We start from the raw sequence: 24,878 nt of genomic DNA, 5'->3' as shown, positions 1-24,878 counted from the left end.
TTCCTTTGAAAACATGAATCTTCCTGTAATACGTCGTTTCAATAATAACAACCGGTTTAAGTTGTCACAGCGTCCACCAGTTCTCATTAAGGACCCAGAAACTTGGGAAACCAAGGGTCCTTATGAGCTTGTCACCTGGGGGCGTGGTTACGCGTGTCTATCCACCCCCTCAGGCCTTCGATGGATACCCCAAAAGTGGGTAAAACCTTTTGTCCCCAAAAATCCAACTCCAGCAGACGGGGATAAGAAGCAAGCAGCTGTTGCTTCCAAGAGAAGACAGCGCCGGAAGAAGAAGGAAGAATCTTCCTAAACCAGTTAGCTGTATTCCGGCAGACCCATGAACTTGTATGTGTTTTTTTAAAAGAATGTTTGTTTTTCTTTATAGAACAGAAAATCTACCTCCTACGTAACCTCACGATGAGCCCTGTCCGAGTTGTCATCCTGTTCACGCTGAGCAGTCTCACAGCTGCGTGGATCGTTCCTCAGCCACGCCAAAACATCTGGGTGACCCTGGCACAGACGCTCCAACAGGAAAATATATGCCTGTCCACAGCAGCAGTGAAAGACCCAATGTCTACCTGCCTGGTAGGGATTCCATTGCAAGCTGAAGAGTTCACAGACAAATTAGATACGCTTATACCTCCCCCAAGTCCCAAACCAAATCACACACAACCACATAATATCCATCACCAGCCAGCTGTAATAATAAAAAACCCCATAGAAGAGTGGCTTCCAAAGTTACCCAGAGCTGCTCAGGAGCCTCAAGAGTTAGAGTTCTTGGGCTCCTCCCCTGCACCATATTGCATACACTTCTTCGTTATCCCATGCTCCAACACCAAACCTTTTCACAACATTAAACAGTATCGAGGGGAATTCACTGCCAAAAGGTGGTGTAAGGTTTTAAGCCAGGTAGCAGCAGACAACCCAGACCATTCACATGCCAAGAGCCTCCCCAAAGGCTTGTTTTTGATTTGTGGAGATCGGGCATGGGCAGGAATCCCTTCTCGGCTTCTAGGAGGGCCATGTACCATTGGGCGGTTGTCCCTGTTGGCACCCAACCAAACCATGATTGGCAAGTGGACTCAAAAGAGCAATTCGGTCAGCAAAATTCATAAGAGAAGCTTAGACGATCTGGACCCAAATTGTGATGCAGACATATTTCATTGGGCCAAGTCAAAGCAAATGGCTGTATCCCTGTTCTATCCATGGGTTGCAGCAGCTAAGGCTCTAGGCGAATTGGGCCACCTAGAGTGCTGGGTAGTCAAACAGGCAAACTTGACATCCACGGCCATCAGCTCCCTCCTAGAAGACAAGGAGATTACCAGGCAGGCCACACTCCAAAATCGTGCAGCCATAGATTTCCTCCTGCTGCTGCATGGACACGAGTGCCAGGAATTTGAAGGACTGTGCTGCATGAACCTAACATCAAAAGCACCCAACGTCCACGCAGCTCTCCGAGAAGTGAAAAGCCTGATCGGACGGGTCAAGCAGGAATCCGAAGACTGGTTCAGCGGATTGTTCAAGGACTGGAGACTCTCGGGGTGGTGGGCCTCTATAATTAGGACAATTTTGTTGTTTCTTGTTCTTCTTTTCCTAGTCATATTAGCATTTGGTATTCTACGTCACATACTTTTAAAGGCTCTCCACAGCTTGGTCTCCCGTACCGCAGTAATCAACCGCTCAGAGTTTGCGGGACTGAAGCAAATTGACAGGCCTGCAAACCATGAGTGGTGGGCAAATTCATAATCAGCAGCAGAAATAGTCTGACACATTTCCTTTTGATTTTAGTTAACAGAAAAGGTGGAGGTGTTGTATTGTACTGAATAGTTTATTTAGTTGTCTTTGTATGGGTGATGGGAAAATTTTACTTGATATGTCAGGTCAGGTGGATGGTGTATCCCCCCCTTCCTACCACATGGTCTCTTCCCCAGGTATCCCTTCCCATGCCCTCCTGTGTCTGTGGTCTGTCCCACGGGTGGTCCCTCCCCATTGGCAAACCATTGGCCACGGTCCCCTTTCCCCGCCCCCTTTCCCCTGGGCACAAAACCCCACTGCAAGGGGACCGCGCGCTCTTTCCTGCCTGGGTGGTGGCACCACCGGAGTGTCCTGTCTCAAGCCAATAAACGGATACCCGCACCCATGTGGGGAAGAATGCTTCTCCTCTTTTATCCTTTGTCTGTGTTGAGTCCGTGCTGGGCTTGAGTTTGTGCTGGCTGGAGTTGGACTCATATAAGCCCGGAGAACCACGGGTTCAGCAGGAACTGACCATATAAAGGCCCTCCTGCCTCTCTTGGCTGAGCTAGCTGTGCTGAGTGGGGTGTGTGGACTTGCCTGAATGCTCACCCAAGCAGCTTTTCCACAGGAGATGCTCATTGGGAATTAGGTAGCAGCAACCAACATCTAAACCCCATGCTGCTCCACCAGTGTAGATTTATTTCTTAGATGTGTAGCATACAGTAGATAAAAATCCACATAAGAGAAGCAATTTCCCCAGCTGTCATCTTTTTCAGCAGAAAAGCTAAAAGCTGAATGAAAATACAGACTATGTTTTTCCTTTGGATGATTTTTTTTTTTAATTTATCACTGAGTCACACTGAAGAGACAGAGGACAAATAGCAAACATACTGTGGAGCTGCTTGTTTATGAATCTTGGACCTCCCAAAGCACTCAATAAACTGATTGTGTAATGAATAAATGTATGCTTCCAAAGAAATGAAACAAAACTATCTGGATTATGTTTTTTTTCTTCTGGGAGTGTTTGTCTGATAGAACCTGCAAGGAATGCTTGACACTAAAAGGATTCTTCAAAGCTACTAGGATATGCATGTATGGATACATACTTACTTTATATATGTATATACACATGCAATTTCTCTTTCCCTTGTAGTTTCTCAAATCTGAACATAGAATTTTGTGAATGTGGCAGGAAGTTTATGGCAAATAAAAAAATCAGTATGTGAAAAATGATTGATCACTACAAAAACACTTAGAGCAGCTTGTCTGGCTCTGGTGGTTTTTAACATGTTCTTTATTTCAAAATTTTTCATGCAGTAGCATATAGTCAGTAAACAGGACTGTTGTGGGAGTACAGCCTGAAAGGAAGTTTGAATAATCTCTTAACAAGAAGACTGTGCATGAGGATTCCAGTGTACTTAGGTATTCATCTTGAATAGGTTTATTGGAAACACGAGTGTCAATCAGCTTTCAGACTAAAACCTATTTGTGTAAATCCTTATCAAGAAATAAGAAACAATGTCATTATGAAAGGCTGTTGAATTTTGGAGGATTTTGAGAGATTTAGTGCTCTTCCCTTAAGCCTCTTTTCTGTGAAGCCAAGCTACTAGTTCTGGAGTGCCACTGCAGATCTGATACTTTCTCCCTGGGTAGTTACAAGCCTTTCTAATAAGGACACAAGTTTGAAAAAGCTGATGAATTTTCTGTGAGAAGCATTTAGGTTTTGGTCTGAGTGTACTTCACACATGATGCAACAGAGGACCAGTGGTAAGGATTTTTCTCTGGTAATGTCTGCTGGTTTTTGCTCCTTCAGAAGTGTTGGCTTTTCCTTTGGACTGGCAGAACAGCACTGTGAAAGGAACAGCCTTAGAATCTTTCTCATATGATGATAGTTGCCAAAGGCATGAATAAAAGTACTTGCAATCTAATTTTGTTAAAAGCACATAGTGGTTGTGTGTATTTCCAGTGCTTGAACAACTGGACTTGAGGCCAGAGGATGAGAATAAAGTGTGTCCTAATCTTGTACTTCTTCTGGGCTATGGGCTGGTTTTGGGCCCAGGCTGGCTGGATGTGTCAGTATAAACTCGGAGAGCCAAACTTGCATCTCTCTTGACACTGCTCCCCAGATCACCACGTGCTGCATTTCCACAGAACTCACGAGACACTCATTTCTGTGGTTTTCAGGCAGAGGGTAGGTGTGTCCTGTGGCCTATAAAGTCACAAACCTAGCACTTTGAACTGCTTCACTTCCCGCGGTTGCCAGTGCTCCTTTGATACGAGCGCATCAGCTCAGGAACTCTACAGGCAGCAGTTTGGTGTCTTTTTGCTGGGTATGGGTGCTGCATTTCAGTTTTTGTCAGAGATGCCAAATTGTAATAATAAGACCTGCACTTATGTTTGTAATTGTCAAAAATACCTACTTTTGGCATTCCCTATTAGACTGTTAATTCCTAAACTCAGACTTGGTGGCATCTGACAATTGCTTGCTTGCAATTATGTTAAGCCCTGTGGTTGATCAGAATTTCAAGTTTGTTTATCGTTGATGTGATTCCATAATTTTTTATTTTGTTGTTGATTACTGCAATGAAATTTCCTTGGTACACTGTGTCTGTTCTTCAGATCTTACTGTTGATAGGCAGTCACCTATATTCTCACAATGTTGGAAGTAAATGTATGGTTCTTTGATCAGAGAGATATGAAATTAATTGATAATAGTCGTTGAAGAATGGAGAACTAGCAGGAATGCTGAATTTTGAAGTCTGTCTTAATAGAGATTTTTCTGTAATCAGAGTGCCAGAGAGAAAAAAAGCTCTGGTGGCTAGGAATGGGACAGCCTTTATGAAGATTTAATAGCATAATTATCACTAGGGGAAAGTATTTTCTTTTCTGTCATCTTTTAATCTGTCCTAATTATAAACTTAATTTTAAACTCCTCTCTTTGGTAGCAATCTATTGAGTTTGTAAGTTTTTGCTATGCACAGTTGTGGAATGAACGTTTCATCCATTCATCCATCTTTCTGTAAGATAAAGAAACCTTCCATAGCTTCATCCCTTCCAACACCTCCCATTCATAAAAGTCAAGGAGAGATGGATGCCTCACTGGATATTCTGGTTTGATACCCAAAACTAACCAGGGGAAGTTGGTACTGCCCATCCTTCTCCTTAGAGACATATGGAATTGTGTGCAGTACTTACTGTGTCAAGCTACATTGATTTCCAGAATCCAGATTTCATGGCTAGTAAGACTCCATTTCTCTCCATGACTCACATACTAATGGCATGGAAAAACAAAATTGGTGTGGCAAAGCTTACAGGAATGCAGTGAGCTCTCAGTCAGACTCAGCAGCAGAAGGGAGGTTAAGAAGAGATTGTGTGTTTACAGTTTTTGGTTGTTCTTGATGGATTTTGCTTCCAGAGCTGACTCTGGAATACTCAAAATTTGCTGAGCCTTAGAATGAAGCAGCAAACAGAACAGCTGTTGGATTTCACACTGAAGTTGTTTCACTTATTTATAATGCAATTATTTGAAGGTTTCTTGTGTGGCACAGTGGAAGAGAGCTCTGTTGGTGGAAGAATGTTGGAAGGAATTTGTATTCACGGGATCTGCCTCTGCGACTGTCCTCTGCTGAACTGCAGTGCAGGTGGTCAGAGAAAAGCTTGTAGCTAAAAATGTAACCTTGTGGTTTGAATCCATGCCTTAGTGCCATCAGAGAGCTGCTGCTGGGCTGGTTAAAAAATTAGGTGGTTACTCAGTGCTTACAGTTTACATATCCAAGATAGAACAGTTCATTATTATTCATCTGGTGAAATAATCTATTTTTCTCTTCCACATGAATTCTGTGTAATTTTCAAATGCAAAGATGATTTGTTGCTATATATGATTGATTATTCAGGCTTTCCTGTGAAGAGATGTTTCAGTATCTGTTGAGTATTCATTAAATACTACCCTTCTGTGTTTCACACAAAATAGTGTTTAACATGGTATCCTCTGGCAAATGTTTTTATGTGGAAACAACAAGGATCCCTGAACACAACTAAATCAGAAGATTTAAGGCAAAAGTGGCCAAAATGCTGGAGAGCACTGTGGATCAGGTTTTAGTTGATGACACTATAGCTGCTGGCTGTGAACAGACACAGCAAAAAGGTCACTTGGTTGGGCAGTGCTCACTTCCTTGCATTGCTGGTGCACATTAGTTTAGAATCTTTCAGGCTTTAAGTGACACATTTGGCCTGTTGGCTTTCCTTCCAGTCAAAGGCTCCCAAAAAGTAGTGTTTGGCATTTGCAGTGGAAACCACATACAGTTTAATTTATTACATTTTAAAAAATAATTCCTATTTCAAAGTGATTTATTTTTTTTATTTCGCTGAAGTTTCTGCTGCATTTCTCTTTCTTAAAATATTGAAATGAAATTTAATTTTCAAATAACAGTTTGTAGAAAACTTGAGTGGTTGACCAGGTGTGTGAAAAGAACTCACAGCCCAACAGAAAGGTTACTGCTTTTTATTTCCAGTTAGAAAACCCTATCTGATTAATCCAGTTTTGTGGTTGAAAAGGTTCCTAGCTGCCTACATTTCAATGTTCTATCTTGTCTAATGAGTTAGTTATCTGTTACAGACAATTATTTCTTGTACATTGAAGGTTCCACGTAGTCTAGTCATGCTATTAAAAAGCCCCCAAGCAATTAATCCAAAACCCAGCAAAACTCCCCAGAGTGATGTAACAGGTAACAGAGCTGGTGCCCTGCTCTGTGTAGGAGTTCAGTACTTTTAACAATACAGTATTTTTACTGCACAATGCATAGCAAGGATATTGGCCTGTTGGAGTGTGTACAGAGGAGGCCACCAAGATGATGGGAGGGATGGAGCAACTCTCCTGTGAGGAAATGCTGAGAGAACTGGGTTTGTTCAGCTTGGAGAAAGGATCACTGAGGGGTCACCTAATTGTGGCCTTCCAGTACCTGAAGGAAGCCCTTCAAATAGATGGAGAGAGACTTTTTACAGGAACATGTGGTGACAGGACAAGGGGGAATGGATTCAGATGAAACAGAGCAGGTTTAGATTAGGAAGGAATTCTTCCCTGTGGGAGTGGTGGGGCACTGGCACAAGGTGCCCAGAGAAGCTGTGGCTGCCCCAGCCCTGGAAGTGTTAAGGGCCAGGCTGGATCTCTGAGTAGCCTGGGATAGTGTAAGGTGTTCCTGCCCATGGCAGTGGGGGTGAAACTAGATGACCATCTTGAAGTGTCTTGCAAGGCAATTCTGTGATTCTGTGAATGCCTCTAAGTGCTTGTGCAGTATAGTGGAATGTTAGAAATTATTCATGGACTGTTGCTTTTAAATGATTGAAGCTCCTCATGTGTCACACAGCCTCTAGATCCCTCACACACTCCCTAATGTGCTTTACAGTACTGAGAGCCTTTGGCTTCACCCTGCGCTGGTTGCACACAGGTATCAATGTTTGGCACCTTTCTAATTAAGCAAAGGCTGCGATTGGGCTGATAAAGTTTGCAAAATCCTAATCTTAATTATTTGGTTCCATGCCTATTGCTATTGGAATAAGCAGTATGTTGGAATAAATCAATATTGATCGCTATCTCTAGATTAAGCCAGTTTAAAAGTTTTTACTGCCAACTGGCTCATGGCAGCCTGGCAGTATTTATAGATAGCAACACCTACCTAAGAATGTCCCTTTAATTAGAAGCCCTTTAGTAAGAGTTTTTTTAAAAAATACTTTACAGATCTCTAAGCAGTATTTGTCTTGCATGCAGTAATAATGGTGGTTCAGTTTCTGTGAAGTAGAAAGATTGATACACCAAGTACACAAGTAGAGGGAGATAGTTGAGAACAAGGATTTCAGTTTAGAAAGAAGAAGAAGAAGACAAAACCTGAAATGCTCTTCTGCTTCTGCCCATCTTCTCCTTTAGATAGGTCATTATCCTTTATCAGCCTGTTGGAATTCAGTTAAAAATGTTCAATGAGAAATCATCCTACCTATCTTCAGACGTTCAGAATATGGAAATGAGGAGGTAAGCTCATAATCTCCTACTTCTAGGCAATAAATAGAAATAGGCATTTCCTGAGGGCTGTGCATTTGACCAAAATGAGACAAATAACAGCCCTGAGAAATGTTTTCCTCCTGTCAGATTACTTTGAATAGCTAAAAAGTTTATTAGGGATTGTCATCCTGCTTCTGAAATGCTTTAAGTGGGTCTCTGGAAGACTCATTTCCCTTCAGTACATAGGGGACCTCTGCACATTTCTGCATCAAATTTAGCCTGACTTAGGGCTGTAGAAGAAATGTGGAGTTCTAACCTTGTGCTTGGCCTTCCCAGCAATGTGTAGGGACTTCACAGTCAGATCATTTCAGTGGTCAAAAAGCCCAGAAGTTTCTGGCAGATCATCTGAGTAGTCGGGGTTGCCCTGTAACCCTCGGAGGTTTGTACTGGATGGCAGCAGGGAGCAGGACAGCCTCAGCTGAACATGGTTTGGTTGTGTAGGGCCAGAGAACTGCCCTGTTCAGCATGCAGATGGGGCTGGGTGAGCTCATCATGAGAAGAGGCAGCCTTTGGCTCTTGACTTCAGTGCTCAGCATCTCACCCAAAGTGTGTGTGCCACAGATGGTTCAGGCTCTCTGAATTGAATATGCAAGAGCTGTATTTTGGATGCTCTGAGTAGGAGATTGACTGGATAGGCCCCAGAAGGGAAGGCTCCTTTTCACCTTATCTTGGCTCTTGTGTTCTGGGCTTTGAAGCATTTGTGTGTGTCTGGGGAGCAGCAGTGTTGAAAAGAAACTTGCAATTTGGCTGTCAGATGCCTGAACAAAGCAAAGGAGCCTGTGTGTAGGTAACTGGACCAAAATTTAAGCCTTGGGAAGGGAAAGGGGTCTTTTCTGGGAATCAGAACTGTTGTGATGGGAAGGTGCACCTGGAAAGAGGACAGTCGAGGGGTTTATGTCACCTCAGGGTCTGCAGGTTCTGGGTTTTGAAGGAAAGCTGGAAAGAGCCACTCTGGATTCAGACATGGCTTTGAATTTGGTCTTGTGTTCAGCTCTGTCTGTGCCCTGAGCCTTGTGGCTTTGTTTACTAATGGGAGCTTTCAGAGGCTTTTGGAGTACTTTTGTGCAAGACAGGGCTACTTTGTGGTCACATTCCCAGCTCTAGAAAAGGAAGCTTGGACTTGGTTAGTTCTTGGCCTTCAGTGTATTGTACCAAGTGTCCAAGATAACCATGGGTTTTTATCTTTTTGAGAGCAGTAATGAAGAGTAACTTGTTTACCCCCTATGCATTTTATAAGGTAGCTGACTTTTTCCTTACGTGCATGGAGAAAATGAGCTGAAATCCTGTTGGTTGTGATTTACAATTCTCTACTTTCCAGTACTGCAGTATTTACAACTCATTTTATACTTTGTCCTTCTACAGAGTGTTTAAGCTGTGCAAAGTGTGTCATCCATATTAGGTAACAAGCTCTGCAACAGCTTTGTAAGGTTATATTTAAGGATTATTTCAGCAAGCTGAGGTCAGTCTGTTGCCATTTGAAATACCTGTCTTAAAGATGAACTCTCCCTGGCAAACTCAAGATGCACTGTTACAGGTTTTGAAGATACCAGCCCTCCTGTAAACTCCAACAGCTGGGGGTCTGTGATCTTGGCACTGAATTTGGGTTGTATCTATCCAGTTTTCCCAGTTCTTTTGAGGACAAATGAATCCCTCATTACTGAAAAGAGTAGCTTGACACCTTACTCCATTTATATTGCAAATCTGGCCACCTGAGATGTGATTTCTTGAGGGCACTGAGCAGTAGCATCATTCAAAGTCACCACAGCTGATGTTTCAATTCTTCATATAATGGAACTGTCAGCTGGAAGCCTTGTAAGTTTGGGAAGAGGGTTAACTGAAATAGTTAAAACTAAATGCAGACAGCAGTGAACACTTCCATCATCCTAGAAAGCCCAACAGGTTTTTCTCTGAGAAGAAAATGAGTGAAGTATATACCTGCAAGTTGTCAGAATCTGTCGCCAGCAAAAAATTCCCATAAAGGCTTCCATTGACTTCTTAAAATTTTGTTAGCAAGTATTTGTATTAGATACCAAGTTTTATACCATTTATTTCAGGTGCTTGTAAAGATTGCTGTACTGACCCAAGTGAAAATAAAAAGTATGTTGCATATGTTCCCCCTTGCATTATCTCTTTGCTTTCTTGGAGAAATGTTATTTTTCATAATGAGAATAATTCGGTTTCTCTTTTCATTCAGAAGTTTGAAATCTGATCAGTAAACCAGTTTTAGGAATAGTTGTGTGATAATGCACCTATCAGGTGGGAGAACTGCAGAAAAAAACAAACAATATGGATATTTTTGACCTAAAGTAAAAGCATTTTTGTTGGGGTAAGTTTTTTGTTTGTTTCTTATGAGTGCTTAAAATCAGAATGTATCCGAGATTTTGAAATCAAAACATGGACTAACTTTTAGAAGGTGTGGAGGAGAGTGTTTGGGGAATAGGCTGTTCTGAAACTTCTATAGAATTTAGAAAATAGCACCATTTGAGAAGGACCTATGGATGGCATCTGGTCTGGCTCACCACTAAGATTTTCTGCATTTCTGAAATGTAAACTATTGTACAGCTTATACAGATTTACCAATTTCTAGAATCAATTTATTTTTATATCCAAGATATCCTTCCTGTCCTTCATGTGTGCAGCTACTGTCTCCTTTCTCAGTGAGAGTGGCTGATAGAACTGCCTTGGCTGCTAATCTGTCTCCCAGCACATCTCCTGGGTTTCAGAGTTGCTCTCTACTGTTCTTTTTCTGGAAAACAAACTATGGAGGTTTTTTTGTTGCTTTCTTAATTCATATTTATAGCCAGATGGGGAGGGGGTGTGAGTGCAATTTTTAAGTTATTCCAAGTATGAAATGAGAAATAATTGAGAAGTTGAAATATTTTTTCACTCTTTCTAGGGAGAAGATCCATTTCATTAGAGAGCAGATATTTTTTTTTAAAGTTATATTGAAAAAAAGTATACAGATGTGGAAGAAAGAAACCAGTACATTTTGTCAAAAATCTGTTCTGGCACAAATGAAACAGTAGTCCTGGACAGTACCATGTTCAGGACAAATGTTGGTTTTCAGGTTTTATGACCAAGCTGAGTGTAGCTTCTTATTATGTAATAATACAGCAAGAAATAGTTCAGTAAGTAAAAGTATTTGTGATAGGGTGAAGTTCACACTTGCTGTGGAGGGAATGTGAAAGATTATAACACTGGTAGAGGTGGATGAGTAAGGCAAATAAAATATAGGTCTGAACCAACACCATTACTCTTTTCTTTCCACAAGGGAAAAAATTCCAGGGAGCACCATAGACTCTTCTGGCCAAGGGCACAATATTAACAATTTCAATACAGGTGAAAAAGTGAGAAAGACTAACACTACTCTTCCTGGAACACTTGTAATTTATCACTTGAGATTGTGTTTATTACTTAAAGTAGAACAAACAAAATAAGGTACTCTTGAAGTAAATTAAATCAATTAGTTAAAGTACATCCACATTTAAATAGTGATTTATGAAATTCTGTCAAATTTTCAATATCTGCTATGGTATGTATTTTTGGAAAGTAGTAAAACAGATCTGATTGGACCCAGCAGGTTTTTAATAAAGATGTCAAATGAAACACCTGGAATGATCAGGGCAAAGTGTTGTCTGTGACTTTGGGTTTAGAGGCACAGTAATATCCTGGCCTGTTGGGCTGCCATCATTGGTGGCAATAAGCACTTCAGAGCTAATCCAGGTCACACGTCTTCATTGCCAGTAAAGCAAAATCCTGGTGCTCTTTCAGTGTAAAATGTCTGTAAATTAGGGAAATGCAATCAACTATTTGCAGAGCTTTTTGAAAACCTGCTTGAAGTTTACCTCTTGTTTGTGCTGCCATGCAATTCAGCACTTTTTTCTAGGTTTTGGGGGCATCAGGTGCATCTGGACACAAAAGGGAATTCTAATCTATGTACAGAGTGTGTGGGAGTGAACTGAGAAAAAATAGGAGAGGTGTTGTGGCATTCAGATTTTCTGAAAAATCCCTTTGCCCAGGATTTTTCTCCTGAGAAGCTGAGAAACCTCAGAGAAAAAGGAAAATAATTATTATCTCATTTGCTTCTCCTGTGTTGTGCTCACATGTGGAATGTGTTTGGAGATTGTTTACCCACAGGTGATCGTTCCATTGGATTCTGCTGGGAGTTGTTTTCACTCTTTGGCCAATCAGGGCCAAGCTGTGTTGGGACTCTGGAGAGAGTCACCAGTTTTCATTAGTATCTTTTCAGCCTTCTGTAAGTATCCTTTCTGTATTCTTTAGTATAGTTTAGTATAGCATTCTTTAATATCATATAGTATAATAAAGTAATAAATTATCCTTCTGAGAGTATGAAGTCAGATGCATCATTCCTTCCTTTGTCAGGGCACCCTGCAAATACAGTAAGGGGTCAGGTTCGTGTCTTTAATGCATCAGGCTTATCTTTTTGATATGGTAACACGCAAATTGAATTTCATAGCTGTTTGCATTTCCTTCCAGAGAACAGATGTGGATTCTGACTCTTGTCCCCACATTTTATCCTCATGTATGAGGGACAATTCCAGCGAGGCAGAGTGGATAGCTTGGCATTATTTGCCAATTCTTGTGTCATGATAAGCAGAGTATCTTTGCTAATGAAGTACTTACTCCAGCCCTTGTTCTTTGTCTCTTCCGTAGCTTTTGTAGGGATCAGAAGGGCCCCTTTTTCTTGCTGCTCTGAAAATTGTCTATTTTTATTGGTGGCATATGTGCCTCAGAGTACTGAAGGAAGTGTGCTGTGGCAGCCAGCAGTGAGTTTTGGAGAACCTCTCCTTGGCTTCTGGGCCTTCCTGCAGAGCCAGTCAGCCTTCAGTGCCTCAGTGGCTCCACTGCAAAGCTTCAGCCCCTCCGTGCTCCAGCAGGTGGAAACTTGGGGCCAGCCACTGTTTAATAGCAGGGTCAGTCGTGGAACTACTGACCTTCTTCCTAGGAAAGCCTGAAAAATACCGCCAGTGATTTTACAGAAGTGCTCTTGTAATGCTGGTTAGAGATTAAATGTAGGGAGAGACATTGTTCATAATACAAGGGAGAATCTGATTAACAGCTCAGGAAGAAGTCATAGTTTTGAAGATATTTTTGCTCAGTGAAGAAGTCTGCTTCTGTGTAAGCCTTTTGAAATATAACTAAGAAATCTCACAGGACACTTAAATTCTATTTACTTGGAAAACTGTTAAATTTTTTTCTTCTAAAAACTTCAAAATGAAAGTCATAAAATTTGAGATCTTAACATGAAGAAAAAAACGTTTCTACATTTGATTACACAAGGGCTGTCCCCTGCACAAACACTGTAGGCAACGTTGGATTTCATGAAAATAAGTCCACCCAAGCATATGGAGACTGTGTAACAACAGGTAAAATTTTGAGCTCAAAAAGAATCCTAATTAATAATAGGTTAACTCTACAGATAAAGCTAAAAATCATACTTTGGATTACGCTTGCTGGTCTGAAGTGTTAGAAATTAGTTGGAAGCATGACGGTTTTCTCAAAGATCTGTTTGTGTTTCATGTCTGTGTAGGTGTATTTAAGTTTACTCTGGTTTTCTTTCTAGCCTTTTGGAATGGGCATCTCCCATCAGTGTGTGTGCTAATACAGTATTGAACATAGGGATATGAGGATCAGAAATATTAAGAGAAAAGTTTGAGCTCTGTGCAGTTGTTTAGTTACTGGTAATGCTGACATAAGTGAAGGTAAAGAATTTAGCATAAACTAGGAGGGAAAACCTCATGTTTCAGAGGCTTTTCATGGCTCTTCAGAGAAATATATGCTATTTCTGTAGTTATACCTCATGATATGAAAATCTCTGTATTGTGGTCATTTGCAAACAAGGTATTGTTCTTCAAGTTATTGAACTCTGATTTAGTGTTTTTCTGTAGCATTGTGTTACAGTTACTAAAAGGGGTTAAAACTGGTGGACAAAATACGCTTGTGAAAATTCAGTGTAAGTTAACTGTTTTTCAGTATTCCTCCCATGTATGAATGGTACACAGAAAACACAAACAGAAGTTTCCAGACATGACCCTGTTTTTGTTTCTCTAGCCCTGGACAGGAGCCATTACTGCATGGGTTGAGATACCAGCAGTGGGACCCAGCCCATTTTGATGGTGCTTTGTTATTTAAAGTGTGCTAAGAACCATGTTACTGTAAATTCCTATTTATTCATGAGGTCAGGCTTTAAAGAATAGATCTTGTGGAAATGATCCTGTCCTCTGTTGAAAGTTTTAGTTTAGTTATTCCCTTAGATTTAGTGCGTTGTTTAATGCTGATTTGAGTAAACTTTTTCATAACAAGCTATTTATGTGTCTTTATAACCACTTGAAGTTTCTTTCATATGTGGCAAGAATATTTTTAGTGTAGTATAATGACATTTCACAGTCCAAAAGAATTGCTTTGAGAGGCAGCTTTCATAAGATTCTTAATCAAATGAAAAGATTGAACACAAGCAAAGAAATCTATTAAGCTCCTTATTTTAATCCACCCTAAATCATTTAAATGTATGCATATTTGCATGTGAAAGCTGCTGTATTATCATTGCAGTAGAATTGTTGGCATAAATAATGCCAGTCACTGTCGCACTTGTATTTCAGTTTTAGCTGGAGAAGCCTCTCTGGAGAAACACCAACTCTTATTTAGTTGTCTTAGAATTTTATAGATGGAGATGAACCCATTAATGAGTCATGTGCTGCTGGGAAGTGATAGGCTTGGTGGAGTGCCGTGTAGTCCGAATTTGCCATCTTAGGAAACAAGTTTACAGTTTTCAGAGCAGTGGCTGTGTCTGTAAATAAAGTGGCTCCTTGCTTGTGTTGAAAACCTTTATTTGTTGGAGACTATGATGCCACTTCCATACTCCTGTATTTCCCCGTGGGGTTACCTGTAGCACAGGTTTTGCCACTGTAATCACGGGCAGGCTGGCCCTGTTGTCAGATGTGTTAAGGAGCTGGGAGGACAGCCTGGCACAGAGGGGCAGGAGCTGAGGATTTGCCACTCGGAGTGGAGGGGGTATCCAGTTGTTCTCAAGGAGATGCAGAAGGAAGGACAGAAGGATGGGAAGTTGCCCGTGGATGGAAGTTCATTAATTGCTCCTAGGGAGGTGCTGCAGCTAAATGAGGCTTTAGAGATGGGTCTGAAGAGAGGAAGAAGGGAGGGACAAAGGGCAGCACCTGGCTGGAATGGGAAATGATTATCAAAGAACAATTTAAAAAGCGAAAAATTTGGAAGCTTGAGAGTATCCTAGTTTTTACAGTACCTTTTCCCAAATATGGGAAACCAAGAGAATCCCATGTAACCTTCAGATTTTGCTTTAAATCTACATTTACAATTGCATACTAGAAAATAAAATCTCCTGCATAATGGTTGTGTAACTGCCTCTGTCAGCTGTAGAGAAGTGCTGTTATTTATTTTCTTCTGTTAGAACTTGCTAAAAATCATTGATGAAGAACTGCCTTGAGTTGCTCATTTTATATAATTAATTTCAATTCCTTGATTTTCCCATGTAAGCAGAGATTTATCTCACCAACTCACAGTTAGATGGAACTCTGGATTTAGTGGCTTTCCTGTTTTTTCAGGAAAAGGTGAGGGAGAGGACAAGGATTTGCAGCTGATGGCACAATAGAACTCGGCCTTTAGTCAGTATGCTTTCTTCACACACTAATGCCTTGTGAGTACTCTCTGCTGATGCCCTTCAGGACATCACAGAGGAAGAAATCAATCAGCCTATGAGTTTGGAGGAGCTCTTAGAAGGAAATCTTTCCCTTGATGACCAGGTTGCCCATTCAAAACTTGGCAACTCCACAGCAGAGCAATCCATGGAAGGCCTAACAAAGAGGGGCAGCTGGACAAGTCCTACTGAGGACTCTACATCTGACCTAGCTTGTTAAAGAGAGAGTGAAAAGGGGAAGGGAACTCTTTTAAATCATTGTCCCAGAAGAGCTCTTCAAATATTCTTTCTCTACCTTCCTTGAAGATTGTTTTATGTAAACATTCTGCTGAACTAAATAAGGGGGTCCTTGGGAAAAGCTACTCATCTCTTGCTTTTTTTCTAATGTGTATGTAGAAGTCCTAGAAAAAAGTCTCTGCGCTCAAACTGAAACCTAGCATGTAGTAAGTTAAAAAAAAAAAGGCATTAAATATGATGTGAAATGGAAAGATTCCCCATTTTAATGATATTAAATGATAGTAGGGGAAACTGAGGATGTAAAGGATCATCCTTGGTCCCGGAAGTAATTAGGGAGCATTTTGATGCCTCATTAGCCTCTTCTTTTGATTGGTGGCAGCTTGAGTTGATGGAGAACAGAGAAGCTTTGTTTGCTGACTTCTGCTGCTCACCAAAACTGAAGCCATTCTTTGATTGTTCTGATGTTCCTCCTTAGGGGCGTTGCCAAGTCAGAGCTCCCTGTCTCCCTGTGTGAGACCTCTGCAGGTGCTGTTCTAGCAGTGTCTGCAGTGCAAGCTGTGCCTTTGGAGAGAGCTCCAGTTCGGTGAGCTTTGGCTGTGATGGCCAGGTTTCACTAATCCTGGACCCTGGGAATGGGTGGATTGCCCACAAAGAGAGGGCACCCAGCTCTGCAGAGACTCCTGCCCAGGCGCTGCCGTCCGCTGCCCCTCAGGGAACAAATCAGCCAGGCGGGGCTGCTAGGCCTTTGTACCATGCTGCCTTCAGAAACGGTGCACATTCTCTTCATACTTGATTCAGTGTCCTGAAATTTGTCTGCTTCACCCAAAATCCATAGTTTCAGTGCTGGGGAAACACTCATTTAAAAACTTGACCAAAACACCCCCAAACAAAACCAATGCTTAAACTACTGCAAATCAGTTGTTACAGCGGTTCCCTGTGGAACATCACTGTGAATTCTATTCTTCATTCTTTTAGGCTGTCTTGTATTCATCAAGAAAAAAGAAATTGAACTGATCACACCCAGGGTTTCTTTTATTTGTGTGGGAGTCCGTTAATTTCTTTCTAACCTTGGTATTACTTTTTTCCTTGGCTGTGTGTATCTCTCTAGATTCACTGTTATAGACTGATCTGCAGAGGGCCTCAGTACTGTGCTTTATCTGTCTAAATTTCCATCATAAAGATTCATTTTGGTTTCTAGTTGCTGGTACTTCCTACAGTGGAAATAAATATCAGTTCCCACTGCTAAATTGTGCATATTGGATTTTCCTTTTTGATGGAGTTAGTGTTGCATTTTTGAGAGCAGTCATTCTAGATGGAACTAAATAGCATGGAATTTGAAACATATCTTAAATATTCATTCTTTAAATAAGCATATGATTTTACAAATTATGTTTTGTATTTCCAACCTCTGCATGTCCATCATTCCTTTGGTGATGGTTGAGTTATTTTAGTAATTAATTCCCTTTCTATTGAGTAGCTGAGCAATTAGTAGAATAATCATTCAAGTAGTTGCTTCTTTGTTGATTAAGAGCAATCTTGATTGTGAAATCATTTTATGTTAACAAATCAAAATGTGAGAGCTTTTCTGGTACAGAACTGGTTCACCAAACTATTATTTGATTATTTGATGAGATGGATTGAATCCATGTCATCAACAGGTAGGTCATTTCTGTGTCCCCAAATACATTTTGAAAATACATTTCAAATTGTATATTGTAATATTTATTTACATTAAGGCTAAAGGTAAGAAATTAAGCATCTGTTTGTTCTTTTTGACGTGAACACATCAATGAGTACTGCAGTAATTGAACTGTTCTCCACATTTGGTAGCATCTCATCCTCCCTACATTTCTTAAAGAGGACTCACTTGTGAAATTTAAAGTTGATAAAAGCACAACAAGATTTTCATATTTTGTATAGATTTCTATGTGTATCTGTTAAATATCAGGGTATAGTACGTATATAAAGTATTATATGCCAAAGAAGGCCTAGTTCATCAGTGCAACAGGCTGCAGGCCAATGTGGAGGCAGTGCACATAGCACCTGGAGTATGTAGAGCTGTACCAGCCCTGCTTGTGGATTGTGCACCACAGAGATGGATTCTGCCATCTGCTTTCCCTTGTCCCCTGGGACAGAAGCTGTGCCACAGCTTTTTTTGTGTCTCCAAATGTTTTTGACTCAGTTACACAGAGAAGGCAAACTCCTCGAGCTGGGCAGCTTTGTCATTTTCTGTAATTAGAAGCTCTTACACCACAAGTATTGGGCTACTCTGTAGAGCAAGGCTGTTGGAGTGCTGAAAGTGCTGAAAGTGCTGAGCTCACCCAGTACCTCCTGCAGACCTGGCCCAATGGATTTCTCTGAGACAATCACTCAGAAATTAGTAGATATGAATTCGTGGCTCTCAGACCTGTACCCTTGATTGAGTAGAGCTCTTCAGTATCAACTTAAGTGATTCAGAGCATGGGGACCTGAGTTCAGAAGGTCAGGGAGTCTTTCACAGTGGTACCTTTCTATCCATGGGCTTGCACTGTGCTTAGAGGAAGATCAAAGCATTATTTCTGCCTTTCAAGTATACTTGAAAACTGGAAAAAAACAGCTACCGACATTTGTCACCCCATGCCCCATGTGCATGATCTGATTGAGCACAGGACCCCTTTATGATACAATGGACTTAGCTTTGCAAAGCCTTCACTGGCCATGAAATTTATGCGCTGTCTCCTGGTTTCCTCATAGCTTCTCTGGAGAAAATCTGAGGTTATTCTGTGATTTTAAGAATCATCCAACTTGCCTCCTTAGGCATTTTAGGCATCCTGTATTTGAAAGCTTGTTCATGTGTGGGCTTTGAAAATGCTGTAGCTAATGTAACACAGACATTGCTTGCATCACGAATATCACAGGAGCATGGTCATGGTATGGAATTTTACAGCACTTAGCTCTTGGAAAGATATTTTCTCTTGTGACTGTGCTTTTGTGACTTATTGTGGCTCTCAACAATCTTTATGTTGACTGTCTGCCATAGCATATCATCAGCTATAATGTCCTCCCTGTTTGCATTTTCTCTTGCAACCTTCAATGGGTGTAAAATCCCAAATAGCATTCCATTCATGAGCAGTGGTGTTCCGGGATTGTCACACGTATTCTGAGGGACTGCAAGTGCTGCGATGCCAATTTACATGGCAAGCACAAGCACGTTACCTCAGAAACTGACAGCAAGGGATGCAGGAATCCTCCCAGATCGTGGCTGCACTTCCTTGCAGGCGTCAAGGATTTGTGTCAAGCATTTGCATTTACAATAAAGCTGACTAATAATGACTGTATCTGAGTTATCTGTGTGCTGCTGATTAAAGTTTGGTCTTTATATATAAAAAAAAACATTTGAACAGGTGCTATAGACAGCATCCAAAACAAAACATATTTGGAAACAACAGGTTGCTCAGTGTTGGCTTTTGACTGGTGTAAACTGAACTTGGCCTTTTCAATTCTTTCAGGTTTCTTGAAACAACTCTTGGTCTCTGGTTTCTTGCAGTGTATTTATTCCCTGAGTACTGCACTATGCGTACTTCACTTTTACAGTTAATTGAGGTGGCTGGAGGTCAGCCAATCTGATCAGGACTTTTTAGAATCCTGAGGTACTTAGCACTGGAGATTCTCTTCAGAGATTATAGTACTGAATTGGAATTGTTCTCCATATATCCAAAGTATATTAAACGTTTATGCTTGAGTGACTGGTAGGGCAGGAAGTGTTTTATCTACGTTGAAATAAGATTGTTCTAATTGCCCACATGGGTTATCAGGGAGAGGATCATGGAGGCCGGGGGAATTGAGAGCCAGGCAAAGGAAGTAAAAATCCAGCTGGAGTGTTGCTTTCAAGAGTTCTGGCCCTGCCACCAGCCTTTCCTATGAACTGGGGAGGGGAATGTCTCACGGGTTTGGGCTGCAGCTGTAGTTGGCTGTATAATTTCACAGCACTGTAGAATATTTGAATGAAAGGATGACAATTAACACCTTAGCATTCAATTAATAATGAACTTTAGTCCTTAACTTGTAGCTCTTCTAGAAAGTGAAGCTGCTAAATATAACTATTCTTTTTAGAATGGATTCCATTTTTAGAGAATACTAGAAAACAAAAATTAAGAGACTATAGAAAAGCATCTAAAAGGAATCAAAGCATAGAAAACCAATTTCTGGATACAGTGTGTTTGCAATTCTTTTAAGTTTCAAAATACTCTAGAATTCTGATTGATATTTGTTCTATTGTACATTTTCTCTGGCTTGTTTATACCAATCTCTCAGCTTATTATTGAAACTTTTAGATCAATGTTAAAAATATTAGCAACTTTGAAATGGCTTTAAAGATAGGTCTCAGTACACCATATAAATAGGGTAATTCATAGAAATCTATTATTAAGGGCAATTAGTGATTTTCATTAGTTTGTGAACAACCAGATTTTTAAAAAATTATAAAATAGTTTTCTCTATAAATTTAACTTTCCAGGGCCTCAGTGTGTTACCGTGATAAAAGGGCCTCACCCAAAATATCAAGTTTCTGCATAAATAAGTACAGTAGTTTTGTCTGAAACCTTGTGTTTTCCCAAAAGAGAATATAAAGTGCCCAGTATATTTCCCACTATAAGATGCCTAGTAATGTGAGCTGAGTTGCCTTCTCACAGTGGCAATAAAAGTTATTCTAGAAAATCTAATAAATTTGATGATAATGAGAACATAGACCATAAAAATCGCAGTAAAATCTTCTTTTTTTAAAATATGACTTTCAGGGGGAAGGGAAATGGTCTAGAGAAGGGGAGTTTGTGAACATGCAGCAGTGTCTTTTCAAGAAACTGTTCTCATCTGGGGAAGGAAGTCAGTGTTCTCCAGTCCATCATGCTCTTTTTGCTGGCTTTAAGGCACTGCTCCTCGTATGCTTCCAACTGGGCATTTTTGGAATAAAGCCAGTGTTTGGCCTCAGGAAACCAAACAAAATAATGAAATGGGAATGCTTGGGGTGGCTGCATTCTAAGGTTGTTTCTTAGGCTCTCTGGGGTCTCGGATCACTGCGCTGGATCAGCACCAAGCTGATGCTTGGGACCTGAGCAGACCTTTGCTGTGGGCGCAGTGGCGCTTGTCTGCAGCAAGGCAGGAGCTTGGCTAAATTCCTCGGGCCCCCAGGGGGGACCATTCTCAGGAGTCTGAGCCCTTCCTGTTCTCCATGTGCACGTGGTAGGCTTGGCAGCTGTTTGCTACTATAGCTCAGCTATTAACCCAATTTTAAACCATTAATCCAGGAAAATAAGAATGAGTGTGAGTGGGAATCTCCAAGTAATGAAAAGGTATGTTTCTAGAATATGACCAGTGCTTGTCATATCTATATTTCAAATCTGTATTTCCTGGCTCAAATTTATTTAAATTTAAAATATTTGTTATCTTTTGGTTTACTTGCATAATATAAGGTCAGTATTCTATGGATGAGTTCCTTGTGTTAAATGGACTTTGCCAAATACATGAGACTTGTGACTGCTAGTGTGGTACTATGGGGTGATAACTTTTTGGCTTAACATCATGTTTGAAGCCCTCCATTAAACTTGAGATTAATTTTATTGTGTTTTATTGTGTGGTTTGTTGAAGATGTGTAGACTTTAATTTTATTTTTTTTCATGGCTTTGTAGAAACATGACAGTGAGTAGGAGTATTACCTGGATTGTATCTTCAGCAGCTCCCTGAAGCTGAAGGATTGATAGCTTGTGATTTTCAAGGCACCTGTTTTTGCCTAGGGAATTTCTGAAACTTCTCTGTCCTTGTCACCTTTGTTGAAAGGAGCAAAATGAGTCTTGTGATGGTGTATTTGAATTCTGCAGGCCTGCATTTCTTCCCCTCACCCTTTCATGTGTCAGGATTTGCCTTTGCAATTTCTGATTTGAACCCAATATATTTTTCTTGAATAGTACTGGAAAATTAATAGTTTTTTAGCATTATTAATCTATTAGAAAGTTTTATAGTGATCTTTTTTTTAGTAGAGATCATTCAAGTGGGCAATTCAGTTCTTCAAATTCAATGAAGCATAAGGCATCAGGCCTTCTAATGTAAATAATGATCTTTATGTTCCACTTTTGTCAAGATATTAAAAAAGGAGTAATTTATGCTTCAGTGGGTAGACAGTGAGAGTCTTCTCTACCAAAACATTTTTATCAGTTAAACAACTATCAAAATCTGCTTTTTCTTCAGGGTTTTAGATTGGTTTTTATACTTCTAATATTTATTACCTAATAAATAGCCTCTGTAATATGTCTATTTAGACTTTTCAGTGCCAATGCTAAATACAGTCTTTTGAACAGGGAGCTTTCCTGCTCTAAAATCATAATTAACTCTATTGAGTTAGGAAGGAAGACAGAAACCCTTATAACAGTAGCGCTGCTATCCTGGGATGCGCTGAAGCTCGGGCAGTGTGGAATGGATGGAAGCAGTGTAAAACACTTGCTGCTGTTTTTGGCACCGTCTGTGATTGTATGGCCAGAGAGAGCACGGGCAGGGGGGTGGCCACAGCAAAAGAGACAAAATCACAAAACACAACGGTGTGTAAGGGTCTGTATCATTTGATTTGCCAGTGAGCATTTCTGCAGCTTCAGCACAGTACTACATTGTGTGTGCAGAAGCCTTGTGATGTTGTATTGCACGAAATAGTTTATTTAGTTGCTGTTTTGCACTGAGTGATTGGAAATTTGTACTGAGTATGTTATGTCACGTAGATTGTTGTTTCCCCTCTCCCATCACATGGTCTGTCCCTCCTGCACCCCTCTGCTATATCCCCTGGTGGTCCGTTCCCTGGTTACCCCTCCCCTTGCCCCGCCTCAGTGGTATCCCATTGGCTGCGGTCCTCTTTCCCCGCCCCCTCCTCGGGTATAAAAGTCCCCTGCAAGAGGGGCACACCCTCTTTTTCACCTGGAAGGCAGCCGGAAGCTGAAGTGTCTCCTCCCAAGCCTATAAACAGGACACTTGTCCCCCCGTGGAGAAGAGTTGTTTCTCATCTTTTGCTTTGTCCATGTACGACCGTGTGGGCCAGGGTCCAAGCTAGCTGGAGTGGATTCGTGCAACAGCCCGAGATACACGGATTCTTACATTGTGACACCCTCACAGTATTTAGTAGTGACAAGAAAGTTAAGCTGTGAGCAGAGCAGGTATTACCCTTGTGAAATTGTGTATCTGTTCCGAGGCTGTACTACAGAAAAGCAGGGACTTCTCTCATCAGCATTCAGCTGGGACGGCGCTGAAGTCTCTGTGAGCTGCCTGTGGTGCAGCACTCTGTACTTCTGGGCAGTGCACTCAACATTTCGCTCTCCATGAGCAGTTTGTGTGGGCTGTGCAGATCCCCTGCGGCGGCTGAGGGACTCAGTGCCGCCCCAGGTGGGGCTGTGCCAGCCCGGTGACTCCGAGGCACCGCAGCAGCCGAGCACAGGAACGCTGAGCTCTGCTCTTCGACAGTCAAGGCGTTTGACTCACTTCTGCATGGATTGCAGCCTGCCGCAAGGAGTCTGTCAGGATTAAACCCACTTCCACCAGAGCTAGGCAGTGTCATTAGTTATACTCCAGGTGGTGGAAACATAAAAAAACTAAACTATCTAAGTTTAATATGTTTACACTATTAGCTGAACACCAGCTGAATTTGTTAGGTGTAATCTGGCATTAGTTTCATGTCGTATTAGGCATTTGTGCAGAGCTGTGCCTACCCCAGAACTAGGTCACCTTCTTCTCTGGGTTTTGGAGGTGTTCTGTGGTGTAAGTGTAGGAAGATGTGTACATTCTGATGAACTGCAACAACCCAAAGGATTTTAAATCTTATAGCATTAGTCATATAAGGGCTTATTTCTCGGGGTACTCGAAGCTCAGGCATGCAGGTGCACTGTGCGCTGCAATATCCCCTGTCATTTTTGTAGCTGCTGGGTTGTGCTGTTTGGGCTGTGCCTGTCCACAGCACCATAAGGGAGCCCTGAGAGCCCACGGGACCGGGCAGCTGTGAGCAGGCAGCGCCTGTGCCCTGTGCAGAGTCAGGAGTGCGAGGGCAGAGGGCGGCGAGGGCAGCGGAGCAGGCACGAGGTCCGAGGCCACGCTGTGTCCCACCAGCACCTTGGGTGTGCAGTGCTGCTCACCTCTGCCGGCCTGGGGTAACCTGGGTGGCTGCGTGCTGCTGTGCCCTCCCTCCCTCGTACGCAGCCATCCCAGATGGTTATCCCACTGCCTGTCTCCAGAGACATCCCGACATTTATCCCAAGGCACTGCCTGCTGTCAAATGCATAGTCAATTGTGTCGTTTGCTTTCACCTGTTGGAGTAAATCTCCATATGTAGATAGGTCTCCCCATTTTAATGACATACTGACAATGTCAGGATTAAGTCAGGGCCAGCTGTAAATTTAACTGACTCCTGTGATGACTTTTGAAAAGATGGCTGTTTCACTAAAGGTTGCTACTTCATCCAAACTTACTTTTGTGGGAAAGAAGTGGGATGTAAAATTATGTCTGTTTGGATTTAGGAGCATAAATCTCCTTGAGGGATGGTACCAATGACATGCCAATTTAGAAAAAATCTGTCAGAATAGTCATACAATGGCATGCCACATATGTATGAATTATTCTGAAAAACAGTGGCTTTGTCATTCTAACCTGTCACTTGTCACCAGGTAGATTCGCACATTTCCTTATTCTGGGTTGGAAAACTCACAGTAATTGCAGCGACCTACTGCTTCATACATTTTTAAGCAAAATGTGGAGATCTAAATCTGGAGGTTTCATAATTTTGGAATCACATGAAGAAACGGACTAGTACTTAAAAGCAGTGAACTTAAAAAAGCAACCAACACGCAACAGAATGAGTTGTTAACTTAATTGAGATAATAAGGGGCAAATAAATTCTTCAGATATATTTCAAGACTTTCTTCAGTTTATTTCCTTCTTACCTTGCTCTTTCCTGGCTTTTCTGGCAGGCTTTTAGCTCATCTGTAAGAGAGCAAAAAATCCCAACCTCTTTAAATTCAGATTAAAATGGCAAAGTATTTTTTTAACCTTTCTAATTCTCTTTGCGAAATAGTGCCAAGTTGTCAGAATATTTGATATTATATCCTCTAATTAGGCCTTTGATTTTAGGCAGTTTTAATATTTGATAAGAAGTTTTAAAATCTT

Source organism: Camarhynchus parvulus, chromosome 6 (assembly GCF_901933205.1).
Source record: "Camarhynchus parvulus chromosome 6, STF_HiC, whole genome shotgun sequence".
Classification (NCBI taxonomy): Eukaryota; Metazoa; Chordata; class Aves; order Passeriformes; family Thraupidae; genus Camarhynchus; species Camarhynchus parvulus.
This window is presented reverse-complemented; position numbering follows the sequence as displayed.